Source organism: Equus przewalskii, chromosome 1, assembly GCF_037783145.1.
Source record: "Equus przewalskii isolate Varuska chromosome 1, EquPr2, whole genome shotgun sequence".
NCBI classification, from domain to species: domain Eukaryota; kingdom Metazoa; phylum Chordata; class Mammalia; order Perissodactyla; family Equidae; genus Equus; species Equus przewalskii.
In genome coordinates, this window is record NC_091831.1 from 76,895,967 (window position 1) to 76,913,345 (window position 17,379).

At 49.2% G+C, this 17,379-nt stretch overlaps 2 long non-coding RNA genes across 2 annotated transcripts in view; one reads left to right on the forward strand and one right to left on the reverse strand.

Annotated features, from left to right (window-relative positions):
* LOC139074929 (uncharacterized) overlaps nt 1-10,766 on the reverse strand; it is a 74,427-nt gene extending 63,661 nt beyond the window's left edge. Inside the window, exons 1-2 of the long non-coding RNA XR_011524942.1 lie at nt 10,316-10,766; nt 1,227-1,405 (exon numbers count right to left, since the gene is read on the reverse strand). This is a non-coding gene — a long non-coding RNA (uncharacterized lncRNA). The remainder of the gene's footprint in view (nt 1-1,226; nt 1,406-10,315) is intronic.
* Nucleotides 5,942-17,179, forward strand: LOC139074928 (uncharacterized). Its single transcript, XR_011524941.1, has 3 exons — nt 5,942-6,286; nt 6,572-6,655; nt 16,959-17,179. It is a non-coding gene; the product is annotated as an uncharacterized lncRNA (long non-coding RNA).
* The last annotated feature ends 200 nt before the right edge of the window (nt 17,180-17,379 follow it).

Here is a 17,379-nt window from a genome sequence, read left to right on the forward strand (position 1 = left end):
ATTTACTTTTAAAAAAAAAAAAACTGGTTACACCTTTGTGTGTCTTCTTTTCTAGAACATCAGCTCCATAGGGCAGGGGCTTTGGTTTACTTTGTGCACTGATGTATCTCAGGCACCTAGAACAGTACTTGGCACATAAGAGGCACTTCATAAATATTTGTTCAATGAATGAGTATTATTTTATTGCTATGACTACCACACTGCCATGAAGACATTTTGATTGCCTACAACGTGCCAAGCTCTGTGCTGGGAGCTTAAACAAGTTAGTTCACACATAGCACTGTGGGGCAATTATTATCCTGATTTTACATATGAGGAAGCTGAGGCTCAGGGAAATTCAGCCACTTGACCTGGACCACTGAGTTAGAAGGTGGCTAAGATGGGGCCGAAACCCTGGTCATCCCAGCTTCAGGACCTGTGGTCTTTCCATTAGAACATCTCTGTGTTCCACTGGATTTAGTCAAGCTCTGTGGTAGAAGAGCTCGCAAGGATGGCATGAGGGGGAAGGCACTGCCTGCATCAATGATGGGGTTCCCTCGTGAACCACAAACAAAAAGCATGGGACATTCCCAAGTGTCATGTTGGAGCCCCTCGTGGCAGCAACGGTCCCCGTGGAGGACACTGTCAGCGCCCTTTCCCTCTCCTTTGATGGGATCCCAGAGTGCACTTCCTACCCAGTCGTCCTGCCCCGTGTCAGGCTTCTCTGTAGACATCTCCTCCACACAACAATCAAAATGGTATCTAACAATTATAAACCAGACCCATCCTGCCCTTCTTAAAGCCCCCTACTGGTTGGTTTCTCTTCCTGTTCAGAACATATATTGAAAGTCCTACAGGCTCCCCACCTGCTCCCCGCTCACTCTTGTTCTTTCGCACACACGCCAGGCTCTCTCCTGCCCGGAGGCCTTGAACCAGCTGTTCTCTCCTCCCGGAATGCTGACCCCTGCCCCAACCTTGCAGAGCTGCCTTCTTCTTCCGTCTAAGCTTAAGGTCACCTCTCCAGAGAGGCCTTCGCTGACTACCCAGGTGCCCTCTGATATCCTGTTCTGGTTTTCTGCAGAACAGTTACCACTGTGCGGTATTTCCTAGTTTCTGTGTGTGGTTATTTCTTGATTCTCGGTCCTGCCCACTACACTGGGGGCTCCGTGGGAACAGGCCCTTCATGTTCTCTGCTGTCTCTCCAAGGCAGGTGGAGGGCCCGGCAGGGGATGGGTGCTGGTTCATACCTGTTAAGTGAAGGATGCCTCCCTACTTGAGGAGCTGCTGCCCCAGGCCCTCTGGGCACAGGGGGAGAGTTGCGGTCCCAGGGAGGTTATCCTTGGTGGCCTGGAGCAGGACAGCATCACGTCCACCATGTCCCGTATCCCAGGGCACAGTCAAAGAAGACAGATTTCCACAAGGAAGCCTGGAAATGGGAGAAAAAGCCTGTGGGATCAGGAACAAGAAAGATGCAAGAACACAGTGGTAGGGACAAGCCAGGGTGAAGAGGAGAGCAAAGTGGGAGGGCCCAAGAGGGACATCCCCAACCAGGCCCTGGGCCTGTGCTGCCAGCCTCCTGCACATGGCTGGGTGGGCTGGTGGCTTAGAGTCCAGGTGAGGGTCCCTTCCTGTCCCAACACCTTCAACACACACATAGCCTCTGCCATCTTAAGAGGCAGAGAGGGAGTGTTTTTCCATTAGAAATTTGAAATTACCATCTACAGTGCTGTTCTTCTAACTTTGGGATTGTTGATTCTAATTCCCAACTGAGTAAATATTTTTGTGAGTTCTAATGAATCACGTAGATGTACATATATACAAATAGACCAGTTCTTGCGTTTATTCATCAATGAGAATGCTGGAAAGAGCGATGGTTAGATTTTCATTATTTGCCGCCAGCAAAGGCCTCAAACCTGGGTCCCTGTAAAAGCGTGACTCAGCACCGGTCTCCCTACTCGCTCTTGTTCTTTTCGTCTTTTTTCCGCTCCTGCTGGTTTTACCGCATTCCCCTTTGATGGTGAAAGAATCGGATCAATGAGGACGTCAGAGGACTGACCTGGCAGGGTCTTCTTGTCTTCCTCATTCCCAGTGTCAGAGCTGAGTCTGCTGTGAGAAGCTGGAGGATGCACGGATTTGTTTCTGTTGGTTCCTTTTGGGTTTTTTTTTCCAAGTTTTTATTTTATTTTAGGAAGATTAGCCCTGAGCTAACATCTGCCGCCAATCCTCCTCTTTTTGCTGAGGAAGCCTGGCCCTGGGCTAACATCTGTGCCCATCTTCCTCTACTTTATATGTGGGACGCCTGCCACAGCATGGCTTGACAAGTGGTGTGTAGGTCCACACTTGGGATCCGAGCTGGCGAACCCTCAGCTGCCGAACTGGAACGTGCAAACTTACACTCTGCGCCACCAGGCTGGCCTCTCCTTTTGTTTTATCTTCACGTTTCTGGCTGTTTGGTTTAGAACATCAGGAACGGTGTGCAGCGACAAGATGTCCTTCCCTCGATGGAGAACATAGCTTTGAGCGCATTTTGGAAATTGTAGAGCACTCGCATTGCAAGGGGTTTGGTTGGTGGTGGTTCCTTCCTCCAGGCAGCTGCCTGGGTCTGTGCTGTTCCGTTCTTGCTCTGCATTTACAGAGATCCCAGGCTCTCCTGAGCATCCGCTCCAGGAGAAGCACCTCTGGGGTTTCTTCTGCCCTTGCTGGGAAGGAAGCCTCTGTGCTCCCTGAGGCTATGCACAGCCCTCTCTGGGACCTGCGGTTTGGTGAGCCTACACCATCAGGAAGGCTGCCCTGGAGGGAGAAGACATGCCCAAGTTTGTCTCTGAGTGACAAACCCTCGGCTGGGAAGCCCACTCTCTCTGGTCTGCAGAAGGCCACGGCACAGGATGGGCTTTCCTATCTCTAAGTTGGATCCAGTTCCCAGACCTCACTTAGCTAATCCACAAATTTCCATAAATGGCCCCCAGTGGGACCTAAAATGCAGCTGTAGCTTGCTCTGGGAGTTGGCGTGGACTACCTCTGGGTTTGGGTGAGCCGAGGAGACCCCCTCCTGCCCACCAACTGCTGCCTCAGGAGGGCTGAGTCCGCCCTGGAGCCAGGCAGAGCAAGGTTGCCATGGACTGCTGTGCAGGGCGGGAGTGCAATAAATGTCTCTGGGGGCACCGTTGACAAGGACACAGCCCTGCCCAACCATACTTGGTGGGTCTGGGCAGGAATACCCACCTGGAGACTAGGCACCATTCTCCTTAATCACAGGCCATTCTTACTAATCAGAATTCTCCCAAAGAATCAAGGCAGGCTGTCTCCATCACTTTTCTTTCTTTCTTCCTTTTTTGGTGAGGAAGATTGGCTCTGAGCTAACATCTATTGCTAGTCTTCCTCTTTTTTGCTTGAGGAAGATTGTCGCAGAGCTAATATCTGTGCCAATCTTCCTATATTTTGTATGTGGGACACTGCCACAGCGTGGCTTAATGAGCAGTATGTGGGTCTGTGCCCGGGATCCAAACCTGCAAATCCTGGGCCGCCGAAGCAGAGGGCATGAACTTTAACCACTATGCCACTGGGCTGGCCCAGCTGTCACTTTTCTTGACCTCCCTAAGATCACATTCCTCTGCAGGTGGACTTGCACATAAGTAATGTACAATAAGAGTGCATGAGTTGGACAAAATCCAGACGGCCAAAGCCAGCCTGTGACTTTCGCCGGAGCCGCTTCACCTGCCTGACATAAACTCCAGCAGATACAACACAGACGCTGAGGAAATAGGAGCCCAGCCCAGCAGGGACAAGGCACGGGGGCAGGGTGTGTGTTTCTCAGCTTGCCCATCCTAATCTGCGGAAGGGAGTTCCTGGGGCAGGCAGGGGAGGAGCCGGGGGCTGAATAGACTGCTTGTATTCCTTTCGCTGGGTACTTCCTGCAGTTTTATGTTATCTCCTGCAGTTAAGGGGAGATGTAGATAATCCACATGTTTGCCTTTTCCTGATTTTATACAGTATCACTTGGCTAAAAATCTACACCAGCCACAAGGATACGTTCTGGCTGAATGTTAGAGACTTTTCTCATTATCTTTAAAAACAAAAAACCAAAAACCAGCCTCTCCACTGTTATGGCACATAAAGTGATGCAAATGCGCATGCCACTGCAATAAAAGCCACAGTTAGAGAATTAAATGCTCCGGTTTGGGGCCATAAGTAAGCAGCATGACTGAGTGGGTCATTTTCTGGTCTGTTGCAGGCCTCTTCCTCTCTGGGGTGGAAGATGGCCGGGTGAGCTGTTCCATCACAGCTGCTCCGGTGGGGCCACGTGGCCCTGAGACCACCTGCGTTTTCAGCCATCTTTAAAGCTAAGCTCGATTTGTCTGAGGAGCTGGAATTTGGTGCCCACTGCAGGGACTTCCCTGAGTCCAGACTGTGCAGCTAAGGTCACAAGGTCGCATTCCTTCTCGCAATGTTCAGCCCAGCAAGAAGATATTTTTGGTACTTCCAACAAGGACTTGCGTCCTGCCAGGTTCTACAGAGGACGCAGGGGAACCCTGCAATGCAGCCTCGGCCCTCAAAGAGCTCACACTGGGTGGAAAGCAAGACACACAGAGGCCACACATTTGCGAACCGGCACTTATGGAGCTGCTCATTTGTCCTTACGTAGCTTGATTATAACTCTGCACATGTGTGGAACACATGGAAACTGAGCCCTCGGTGCCTGGCCTCGAGAGACCAGCCCACTCACTGGCAGAGCTAATAAGCGCTTTCCATCCTTCAAATGCTGATGGCATCTGCCATCTTCACTATCCATTCAGCACTGCCATACAACGCCATGGGCGAGTAGTTGTTTTTTAAGTTTGTCTCCCATAGCTCTCACTTGATTGTGGAATCGTCAAATGCTTTAGAGATGTCATCTACCAAAACGGGGAAATTGAGATAATCAGAGAAGTATGTGACTTGCCCAAGGTCACCAGGTTCCCTCTTCATCCAGGGGCTGGAGAGGCCAGCCCTCAGCTGGAGGGAAGAGCCTCCAGGCCCTGGTACCTTAGTGACCCCTTCAACTGGGCCTCTCCAGCCTCGTGGCCCTTCCCTGCAGACAAGTGAGGGAAACATCCCTTTGTCCTTCAGGTCCTGTCTCAGGTTGATCACAAACAGGCAGATGGAAGTGCTGTGTGTGACGTCAGCACGGATTTATGCACCAGGACTCTCTGTGGCAGGAAAGAACATTCCTGGTTTTAATAGATGCCTTCTTGTGTAAATATAAAAGGACCAGGAAGCAATCTGAGAGTCAGTGCCCGGCTTACGGTCACATAAGGTATTTCTGCTGGCAGTCTGGGTTGGGCTTCTTCAGGGAAGCAGCTGGGGCCTGGTCCCCTGTTGGTCTTCACTTGGGCCCACCTCAGAGGTGGCCCCAGTCAGGGCCTGTAGGAGGACTCGAGACCCACCCCTGCCACCCACCTCTGTGGCCCTGGCCCTGTCAACCTGAATGGCTAGTCTTCATCTCGAGGTGGCACTGACAGCAGCTGCCCCCGCAGCCTTCTGGGATGTTGCAAGGGTCACATACCAGGACAGAGGTGCGTATGGCCTGACCCACAAACGTGATGGAGCTCTTCCCCTCTCTGTCTTGCAGTGAAGGCCTTGTTGCACCAGTAGAACAAGCTAGAGAGATAAATCAATGAACCTGTTGACTAATCCCAGAGGTGTCTAGGTGGCATAGTTTTAAATACCCAAAGATCCATTTATGTGTGCGTCAGCTGGTCCACCTCGGGACCACCCGTACCAGGGCGATGCAGGAAGATGCAAGATGCAGTATGTCATATCATGAACGTTCAAACGTTAGTGAAAACCCAAGTCTCTTAAAAATCATTGAAACCAGTTTCCTAAGTGGCAGTTTTTCTGCTCATCTCTGTTAGAAGTAGTCCGAGCATGCTTCTCAGGGCCCAGCTGATTTTGCAAACTTCCCAACACGGATCTGGGGACCGATGGCGCAACTACCTCTCACCACCTGGATCAGTCTTCAAACTCTCCAAACCCAGGGAGGTGGAGCTGTAAAAGCCATTTAAGCAAATGGCCACTGGCTTTCCCTCCCTGTGCGGATGGCCCATGCTAAACGCCCAGGGTCCTCGGACTTCAGGGAGAGCTGTCTGCGGGGGAAGGCAGCGTGCGGACGGGGGTTCTGGGTGCTGGGGCTGTTGGCGCCTCCCCAGGGTCCTCTTTGTGCCCTCTCTGGTTTAGGCTTGAGCTCCGGGTAAAGGAGAAGGATCCTGCGTCTGCTAAAGCAGCAGCAACACCGTGGAGCCCGCGTCTGAAGTTAGAGCATTCGATTAAGGTGAGCATCCTAGCATCTTTCACTTAGGCCCTTGACTCCCTGAAATCCGGGGCAGAGCCTTATCTGAAGTTCCAACACTTGACTTTCACTAACATACAAAGGCTTCTCTCCAGCTACAAGGCTGGTGAGGAGTTTCGTTTGTCTGTCTACAAAGAGATGTATTTTAAATGCTTTCTCTTTATGGCTGCAAAGTCTTGTGATGACTGAAGGCAAAGACGGAATCTCTCTGTATATTGATTCCTAGTGCCGGCTTAATGTCTGTGTGTAATTATTTTTACCATGCAGGTGAAGCAAGAAATTAAACTGGGCTTCTCAAGGAGGGTGAAAAACCAGCACCAGAAATGGGAGATCACAGGAGAACACGAGCAGGTAAGCTGTTTGCAAATACTGTGGCTGCTTTCAGTCTCTGTTGCTGCTGCAAGTGCATCGACCACCCCACGCCCAGGCACACCCCCGCACAGATCTGCTTTTGCTTTCTCTTGGTTTCTCAGGAAAGAAAAATCCCCCAGGATCCTCCTTTTCTGTCTGCCTGACAAACCTAATAGGAAACCTACATTAATCTGTAAGTGAGGGTAATGGTTTTTCTGCTGTTTCATACGTGCAACGTCAAATTCAGGGGTCCTGAGGAAAGAGGAGCCCTGGAAGAACAAGATTCCCCTCTGCGGGGCCAGGTGACCTGCGTGCTCCAGGCTGGAGGAGGCGCACAGGAGCTGTCCCTTCCCCAAGGAAACAGCCTGTTCCTCTGCCTCGCCCTTCTCTACTTACAGACTCTAGGAGAGGAGGCAGGACCTCTGGAAACAAGACCCAGGACTCAGATTTCCACCCTTGTCTGAGGTGGGAAGGGCAGGTTCAGACATTCCGGCCAGAGGTTGGTTTTCCACGCAGAATCTGGGGACACATGCTGAGCACATAAGCGGAGGCCGTGGGGTTTCATAGGCTCAGATATACTGTGACGCCAGGTCTCTGATGCGCCAAAAAGGACACAAAGCCGTCTGACTCAGTGTTGCTTCTAGAAAGTCACCAGTGAGCATTTCCCTCCCTTGAGTCAGCTCAGGAGCCAGGGATGTGGCTCTGCCAGGCCCCGGGTGGAGCGGTGTCAGCTCCCTGCGGAGCCTTCCTCACTCAGGGTGGCTGCTCTGGCGACGCCGGAGCTCCCGGCTCTGAGGTGAGAGACCTGCTTGCCCCTGGTTTTGAGTCACCACTTAGGGAGAGGGGACAACAATGTGAAGTTTCATCCCAAACCCCAAACGCCCATTCTGTACCTAATTTTTCAGAAACCGGGGTTTCCATGGCCATGTCCTCAGTACCAGTAACAGCCGGGACACGTGGGGGCAGGGGGGCCATGGGGTTCGGGGGGCAGTGAAGTGTGGGGCTTCTGCCCAGCCGGGATGGGCAAGGAGACTGGCAGTGCTCTGCCTGGGGAACCTCCCCAAAGAGGTCAATGACTTCCTGCCAGTGGAGCCTCAGGCCTCCTGGGAAAGGCAGCGAGCCTGGGACGAAGGCAGCAGGCGCAGGAACCGAGGCTGCTGGGACCCATGTCCTGCTTGCCAACTTTTCCCTCCACGACCTGGAGCTGTTTCCTTCCTGGCACCTCCGCTTCTATCCCTGGACATGAGAGGCGATCACACAGGCTCTTGAAAGGCAGAGGAGGCCCCTTTCCGCGGGCCGGTTGTGGTCCGCGTGAAGCTAACAATCGGCTGGTTTGTTCTACGCAGGCCTTGTTAGAACAGCCTCTGCTTTGGCCTTTCCGTCTTCCAACGGAATGGGCCAGGAAACAGCCAAGTCAGCCCCTGCCGTGGCAGCTTCTAGAACCAGAAGAGGCCTTTCTGAGAATCTTGCTGAACCCTAAGGATGAGGAGTGTCAGATTCTGCAGTGGGGGAAGCTGGCAACCCAGCCTCCACTTCTAAGTAAGCTTTGCCTCGGACACCCGCCAGCTATCTGCCTGGAGACTTGCCTTTGATCACGACTTGTCACCTCCCAGGAGGTGTTCCACTTTCCAAGCAGGTGAAAAACGAACCCGATTAAAAATAGTAGACTGAACTCTTCACAGAGTCCTCTTATAAAGCGAAACTACCGGTGCTTCTCCAAGTGGCAAAAAGGACGGCCTAGTCCCTCGGGTTCCAGGACTCCGTGAGCCAGTCAGGCTCCCGCTGTGCCGAAAACCCCAGAGTGCTCCTCTGCTGCACCCCAGAACCCCAGCACAGCCTGGAACCCCGGGACCATCACTTGGCTGTGCTCCAGCAGCCAGCAGAGCCCTTTGGCCATGGCCACGGGCCAGCCCTTGCTCACTGGTTCACCTTGGTGACCAGGGGCTGATGTGACCGTCCACGCCCTCTCCCCTCCTTCCTGCTCCCTTTAGGGCTTTATGGACTGGGAGTTTCTGGAGCTTTCTCAAAACCGTGGACTCATTCCCAGTGGAAATCATGACATTTTCCGTTTCACATTACGCACTCCACAATGCCTCAGGAAAACAGAGAGAGAGGGAGAGAGAAGGAAAACAAGGCCTGGGAGCCAGCCCCCTCTCTCCGTAAACAGCTCGGGCCAGGCCATGTCTCTGCCACGGTCCTCTCTGTTTATCCTGGAGTCACCTCCCCGAGCTTGACAGCTAGAGCTCCAGCGTTTTCTTCTTTAGTCAACGGCCTGATGAATAGGTTAACTGCCTTTTCTCTCTGCTCATGTGGCACATCTGGATAAAGGCGTGCCTCTCTGCTTGGTCGTGTTTTTTTTAAACTTTACTTTCGACTGCCATGGTAACTGCTGCATGTTTGGCAAAGGGAAAGAGGAAAAAAAAAAGGCTCGGAGAGAAGAAAAGGAGCTCTCAGCGCGGGGCTGGCGGCCGGCCAGGGTAATCATGCCGCAGAGCTGAAATGAGGCCTCTGGCGGGCAGCCAAGTTACAAAGAACAAAGCTGTCAGTTCCTAATGTTGGCGGCAAAGCTTGTTTGGCACCCTTATATGGTTTCCCAGAACTCCCTGCCTTGGCCGCCTTCCATTCCCTTCAGGGCAGCAAACAGGATTAGCACAGCCCGAGTTGTTTTTCTCTTCTCTCCTCCAACTGTTCCAATGACATCATCCCTGCCGCATTCATTTGCCAGCAGGGTGGTTTTTTCTCTCTCTCCACCTCCCTCCCTCCCGCTCTCCCTCCCGCTCTCCCTCCATCTCTCTCTCTCTGTCTCTCAAAACACACACACACACACACACACACACACCCCTCCACTCCTACTTCCTTCCTGTAGCCGCCCCCTCTCCTCTGACTTTCCTTAAACGCAACGTTTTAGGTCATTCTTCTTGTCCAGCATCTCTTGTTAAATTAAAAACGCCCTGGTGCTTGTACATTTAGCTGAATCAAGCCAGACGTTGTATTTTATTTTTATAACTGAATTCCTGTGAGATAAAAATCTCATTTTCCTTAGCAGGCTGTAATCAGCGCTCACAGGGCTGTGGTTTCCAACTGCCGCATCTCGAGCTTCCTTACGAAGCTCCGCTGAGAAATGGACTTGGCTCCTGTTCAGGTTTAAAGGGCCCGAAGCTGGCCACACGTTGCTTGTTCTCACACACACACGCGCGCACATACACATAGACGAGGCGCACACAGAGACCATCATGCACGCACACACACATCCACACGCACCCACAGCTACACAAAAGGCATGAATATAACCACCAAGACAGACGGACGCACAATCAGTACACACTGTCATTCTTTCCCTTTCAAGAAGAAAAATAGGTGAATCAGTAGAAGCCAAAAGCTGCTTCCGAAAAGACTGGTTTAAACCAGCAGGCAGGGGAGCGTTATGCAACTAATGGCTGGGTTCATGAAAGGAATGGAGGTTCGCTGACTGCACAAATGTGCCCCCGCCCTGCCCCCACCCCCACCCCATCTCACTCTGATTCATGAACTAGTTTTCAGATTCATGAATCACTCGGGAGCCAGCAAGAGAAAAATGAGTAGTATTGATCTCATTTCAATTGAAAGTGGCTCATTATGGCCATGCTGGCTGCGGACAGCTTTCCACCACCAGGCACTCACCAGCATCGGAGGTCTGTAGGCAGGCGCCCCCACCTGCGGGCGGGGCAGGAATCCTTGGGTGAAGGCTTCTGCAGAGGGTTTCCCTTCTTACTATTAAGTGAGCATAATAAGATCTACTGGTACCAGGGTCTGTGGCTGGACTCCACTGTCCTTGGGCTGGTCTGCTGCCTTCTTTTAGTGTTCTCCATCTATTTTTTTCTTTTCATTTTCAATACAATCTTTTAAGAAGTGTCTCTGTGCAAATTCTTTTCTGGATTTCTGGTGACTTTTCAAGGACTTCCTAAAATAGAAATTCACCTTCTACTAGGTAAATTCAACTGAAAATCCAACCAGGATGTCTTGGGTTTGTTTCTTCGTTTTAAGGCAAACCAGTAGCTTTTACCCTTTTCACCCCCTTCACTGTCTTCAGCAAACGAGTGGAGGATATGGACCCTCTAGATTTGGGCCAATCTGATTTATGTACCGGAAGATTATCCACCCACTGGATGACTGCCATCGCATGGATAGGGGACTCCAGGATTCTATAAAACCCTTCTTTTCCTTCCCAAATGAAGTGGTGCTCCTCTCACTGAACATCCAGCAAGTGGACACTGAGCCCTGGTCCAGTGGCACCACACAGACAGACGCCTTAGGTCAGGGGCTGCCCACCAAGGCCACACTTCTCTCCAACTGCCTTTCCCCTCTCCTCTTGAGTTTCGACTCAACCATCTTCCCTCTTGACATGGACCCCCCAACCCCAACCCAGTCCAACATGTTAGATTGGTCCTCAGGGCTAGGCAAGCTTTCTCTCTTCTTTACACCATTGCGGTCTGGGTTATTGTGTGTAAGTAGATCACGACAGGCCATTGGCCTTGATTTGCCCCTTGGAAATGGTACTTTGTGTGGTTTCTGCTCCCAGGTCTCCTCACCCACCCCCACCTTCCTGGCCTTGGGAGAGTTAAAACAATTAACTGGATATATGCTTTTCAGAAACCCCACGAAAGTTGGCAGCTATCACTGGAAAAGGATTCGATCCTAATCTGCATAATTTGGGATCCAAGAGTTTAGAAACGAGATTCTCATCCGTTGACTTCAGACACACAGTCGCGCCATCAGATGCATTTCACTTGGCTGGGCTTCGACGACATGACCTTCCTCCCTTCCACTCCTGCAGTGCCCAGAGAAATTGGGAGCGGCCCAAAGAAGGGGGAAAGATGTGTCTGTGTGAATTTCAATGAGAAACTGGTTCAGAGGCAAAAAGAGCTGCTTCGCGTTCTGTGAGGTCTGTGCGAAGGTGCCTTTCAGCTCTGAGCTGCCCAGGCATTCTTGGGCTGAACCTGCAGCCCACGGGAGTCCCGGGCATGCCGGGGCACCATGGGTTAAAATCACTCCCACGAATTTGCTGGCTGGCCTTGGAGCAAATGGGGATAGTGGGTTGGCTCATGTTTTGCATTAACTCGTTTGCTTTTTTTCCACTGCAGCCTCACATTCTGTGATAAACCTGAGTTGCTAGGAAAGCTTTATGTAACACCCACCGGCCCCAGCTTCTCAGAGCAGCAAGTGTTCTGTTTCCAGAGTTCCCCATAAACCTGGCAGCACATCAAAACCTCTGTTTCATAACAGACCAGAAATAGGATTTTCTAATAACATTCCGAGGACTGGACTTACCGTGCGGGGGTCTGGACTTTTATGAATTGTTAATGGTTAACTAAACAGAGACCCCCACGACACCCAACCTGCTATCTCTGGGGTCCAGGAGGGAAGGGAAGTTGGAAGAATGTGGTTTCTACATCCATGATCTGTTGGGTAGTGACCCAGGGCTCCTTTTAGAGAATTTGCTAAATAATCTCAAACATATTGAGGATCTTACTCATGTTTTAAAAAAAGAAAAAGAAAAAACTACCTTCCTCCTGCTTCTTCCTTCATTCATGGAGAATGTGGTTTCCTTTTATTTTGTTGCCAAACACGCTGACAGTTACGGATTTAACCCCTACCTTTCCTCTGGGAAAGAATGGCTGTCTTCAACAGACACACCTAGTTTAGGGGATCCAAGCATCCTCATGCAATAGACAAACCCCACATTTAAAATGCAGCTCCATGAATCATGGGCTGAGAGAATGATTATAGAGAGGAAGAAAGGAGCATGTCGGCCTCGCCCTCCTCCCTCACTCCTGTGTGTTACCTCCCCAGGAGGCCACCCCGCCTAGATGGGTCCTGGATTAGGTTATGACAGGCAAGGGAGTTCTCCAAAAGGCCATTTGCAGCCTATTTAGACACCACTCAGGAAACTTCTCCCTGTGTTCCATTTCATCAGCTGTGCCTTCTTTCCTTCCGGTTCTGCCTGCCCTCCTTATGCAGTTAGCACATGGGCAACACTTGAAAACAAAAGAAGCCCTAGGTGGAGTGTGACTGTTGAGGGCAGGGCTCAGAGTTGGCCAGGCTCACCTTTGGGGAGAACCTGATGTCACTCGTGCCATTGCTGCATCCAGCCATAAGGAGCCGCCATAAGAAGATGCTGCTCCACGCGCTCCCCGTCATCCCTTCCTGCATCCCTGCCATTTCCCTGCTCTTCTTCCCCGGATGATCTCTCAGGGCTCACCTGAACCCCCCAGGGGGGAGCATATCTCAATGACTGGACCTAAGCTTTGGCTCAGCCGGAACTGTGCTGCCGATTGCCCTCAGCGCCCTTCGCTCTGTGCTCCTGTGTGGTTTTGCTGTTTTAAACTTAATTGTTGTCTTTCTCTCCCTGATCTTCTCAAATAATTCCTGCATTGTAAATCTCTTCTACCCTCTCATGTTGGAATATTGGCCCCTAAATCTACCAACCTGGGGCTTTCCAGAACCATTCACATTTGGTTATTTCTTCTACCGCCACTGACATGATTTTTCCGCTAATGTTTGTAACACCTTCCTGTTTAGGTTCACGTGAGTTTAATTACCTGCTATTTACCCTTCCTTCTGGATCGTTAGTAAAAATGATAACAAAAAGTCTCGTCTCCCATCATGGCTGTCCCTCTGCAGAGCTGGCCTTAGGGGAGCCGCACCAGGTCTCCTGAGCCTGCCCATCAGCTCTCAATAGGAAACGGCTCCAAGGAAACTGCCGTCACAGTGGGCTTCCCTCACCAGGCTGAGATTTAATATCCTTGAGATCCATTTAGTGTCTGGACACCTGGTTGCTATGGAAATGGTTGTCATAAAAACACACCGATCTGCAGAGAGATATAAAACCGATCCCGTGGTACACAAGTGGACACATTAGCTCAGAGAAACGGTGTGCTGCTTATCGCTTCCCTTTGTTGACACAGCGCCTCTGCCTTTCAAATTCAACCTGGGCGACCTTCTCAGAAGCAGGCCAACGCACATCCATTTTCAGTTAATATTTCGTAGGAGACAATCAGGGCTTCACCAAATGCCAGATGCCCCCTGTCTTCCTGTTCCAAGCTGAGTCAGCCTAGAAGAAGAGGACATCTTCTTTGGCACAGTTTGTTCTTTGCTCACTGTCATTGATCCATCAGCACAACAGAGCAGGCAGAATAAAAACACTGACCCTGACAACGCTTCAGATCAGGTGGCTGGGAATGAGTAACAGGTGTGAGCAGGGAGGCCTCAGAGGCACTGCAAGGTTTGGAGGGGCCAAAGCTGGAGGGGCCCCCAGAGACCAATCTGGGATGTAGTGTAGGCCTGTATCTGTTGTCCGCCAGCTCAGGACTGGGTGATTCGGCCAGAGATGCTCATAAGGCGTGTAGGGGCTTTGACTAACCACCTTGACTTCCTTGTCATCTAAATTCTCAAAACCTGCATTCAGTTATCGCCTTCTGCAGGTTAATTTCTCCCTTGGTCTGGTCTATGTGCAGAAACCAGTAAAACAGTTCACTCCTCTCTCTTGACTGAAGCTCTAGTGGGGTAAAGGGGCAGGCACAGAATTATTTTGCAATACACAAAGGATAGTGGGAGTCCTGAAATTTGTTTTGGGGTAGGGGGTGAAAGAATGATTTTGTGGTCATATTTTTAGCTCTGCCATTGGCTGAGTGTATCTCAGAGCAGGAAGACAGCTGGAAAAACCAGGCAACAGCAGTGGTGACGTTATGAATGCAGACAAGGTCCACTTCCAAAATGGCTCCCAGTGCTAGTGGCTGCAGCTAAAACGTGAGACAACTCCCCTCTTCTGCACTGGCACGCCTGCATCAACACCTGAGACCCAGGTCACCTTCTGTGCTCGCTCTTATTTTGGAAGATGTCTGAATTCTAGAAAATGGGTCATAACTTAGCCATTGACTTGGTATTTGATCTTCAACAATTCCTTTGATTACTCAATGCCTATGTTTCCGTCTTTTTTATTGGGAAATGTGTTTCTGTTTTTATTTAGTGCCCCCAAACATTTTAACATCTTTTGCTTTAGTCAATCCTATCACATTGCTACTGAGAGAGGAGGCCAGACTAATGCGTACGACCCTGAGAACTATTAATGCATTCATCATGAAAGATATTAATATGAGACGTGATATAATAAGACACCTGCTCTTAGTACCTCCTATATGCTACTGGGTGATATTAAGAAAAAAAGCCACTGTGGTGTTGCAAATTCTTTAGCTAGTTCCACCGCATACCGTGGCGTGGGTATTATTTCAGCCTCTCGTTTGCATGTCTTCTGTTTCTCTAAATACTCCCTTAATCCCTCTTATCAATAGTTTATTGACAACATCTTCATTATTTCCCAATTGTCTTTCCCCTTTATCTTTATTTTTCTCTTTTAAGATAAATTTTCTTTCAAAGCAGTTGAAAAGCTCAGCTAATATGGAATCAGTTAGGTTTCAGCTCCCTCCTCATTCATTAAATGGGCCTGCTTTTTCTTTTTCCACACTCCTCCCCCTGAACAAAAAAAAAAAAAAAGCAAACATGTTTATAAAAACACACCCTATTCCCTTAGTTCCTTTGGCTGGCATTAAATCATTCTGCCTTTTTTTTTTCTCCCACCCTCATGTTTTTCCTGAAAACTTTAACTTTGTTCTGGTGTGTTCTTTCTCATTTTCCTCCCCCTGTGTCTCCATTTCTTGAACAAGTTCAAGAGAGAGCTGCTCTTTTGAGTTTTTTTCCCCCCTCGCCTGACTGAAAGCACATGGAACGCTTCTTTCTTGCTATTTTTTCGTCCTGTTTGCATGGGCCCCGTAGTCTTGGCCCTGCAATTATGGCGTCTTTCATGTTATCTTTCTCCCAAGGCAGCGGCTCACATCCTGGCAAACCAGACAATGGCAGTGTGTGTCTTTACTTAGTTTTTATACCTTTTGTTTCAGAATGCAGGATTTCCTTATGGTTTGTTTGGGCTTTTCAAAAACCTTATTTACTGATCCAGAGTGGTGCCAGACCGAAGAATACAGGCCAAGTTTATATGTGCCTGAAAATATACCATCATGTCCAGGCCCACTTGATGTTTTGGGCCAACTTAGAGGCTGATTTGATTGCTCTGTATTCTCTCCTGCAGCGTGCCAGAAAAGTGGCTGCTAAAGCAGGCCAAAACCTCAGCTCACTGAGCCTCTTGTATAGAGAGAACAGGGCTAGAAATTCAGACCAGGATAACATCTGAAATAGGAAGGACGACGATTACATTTTTAAATTATGGTCTTGTCTGTACGTTGTGAGTCAACTCTAACATTTATTTGTTTAAATTAAGCTCCCTTACCTTAATTAGAAGTTGGGATATGAGGTTTTAAAATTTATCCAATTATGTCTAAACCTCGCATTCCTATATTTTGTACCAAGGCTCTATCTTTATACAATATTTTCAATACAATCCAATGTTTTCAAAAACGAACACTTAAATCAAGCCATGAGGTCTTTTTAAGAGAAAGAATATGTGATCTTCATGATAGAACCAGAAACAGGGCCCTAAAGCATGAGTTCATTGCAGATTTTACTTAGTTATCTCTGACCAATGTAGGCCAACATGATCATTTTATTTTCCTTGATGCCAATGTGATGTCATTGCCAAGGAACACTGTCCCAAGCATAAGACAGATTCATCAAGAATGTGCACACGAATGTGCACACACAGAAACAAAGGGTAGGCTTGTTCCAGTGCCCTAATCACAGAGCTACAGGGATATGCCCTAGGGAAGATGAAGTGTGTTGATGCTTTCTTCATGGTGTGGAGCCAGCCCTCCGTCCAAGAGCAATTAGGAAGCTTCGATCTGGAAGATTCGAGAGGACATTAAAAGCCTGGATCCAAGTAACTTTTCCAATAAGTCTGACTCTGTGCTCTAGATTCAAACTTGATGCTTACTCCTTTGTTTTAAGACAGTGTCTCTAGAGGTTTCTCCTTAAAACTTCCTCTCCTTGAAATATTACATCCTCTGCCTGAAATGACCATCTCCGCCATCCCATTAGCCTTTATAGCCCATTGTTCAAGGTTTGAATCAAATGCCACCTTCTCCTGGAGACCTTCCTCAATTCTCACTTAAAACTTACTTTATTTTTTTCTAGGTGCCCAGAGTACAACATTTCTCTATTAAAGCTTTATCCCTTCTGCTACTTCATAACTGTCTGGGGGCAAAGTAAATGGTAAGCTCCTTGAGAGCAAGGATGATGTCTTTTTTTCTCCAGATCATGGCTTGTGCTAAATACGCCTCCGTCCAGCATTTACTGTTTGGATTTTGGTGTCTCTGTCCAGGTGTCTCTCTGGAACCACAGATGGAAAGCCCTTCGGGCGCATGGACTTCGTCTTGTTTATCTTTAGCTCTCCACTGCTGAGAAGATTGTCTGTCCCATTGAAGATGTGCTCATGCCTGTTCCGTGCTTGAAGCTGCACAACCTGTAGACAGAAGAGCTAAGCATCCATACGCTTTTGATTATATGTATCTTTCTTGCTGTATCTACTTTTTTCCCTTATTCATTTTTTTTTTTTTTTTTTTTTTTTTAAGATTTTATTTTTTCCTTTTTCTCCAATCCCTTATTCATTTTTGATGCAATGAAAGCTGGCTTCTTCCCTTACCTATAAGTGTTCCATTGGAATTTTTCTTGCTCTGATTACCACAGACCTCCTAAATGCCTGTACTCCAAAGGGCGTTTTTCAGGATATAGCTTATTCAGTC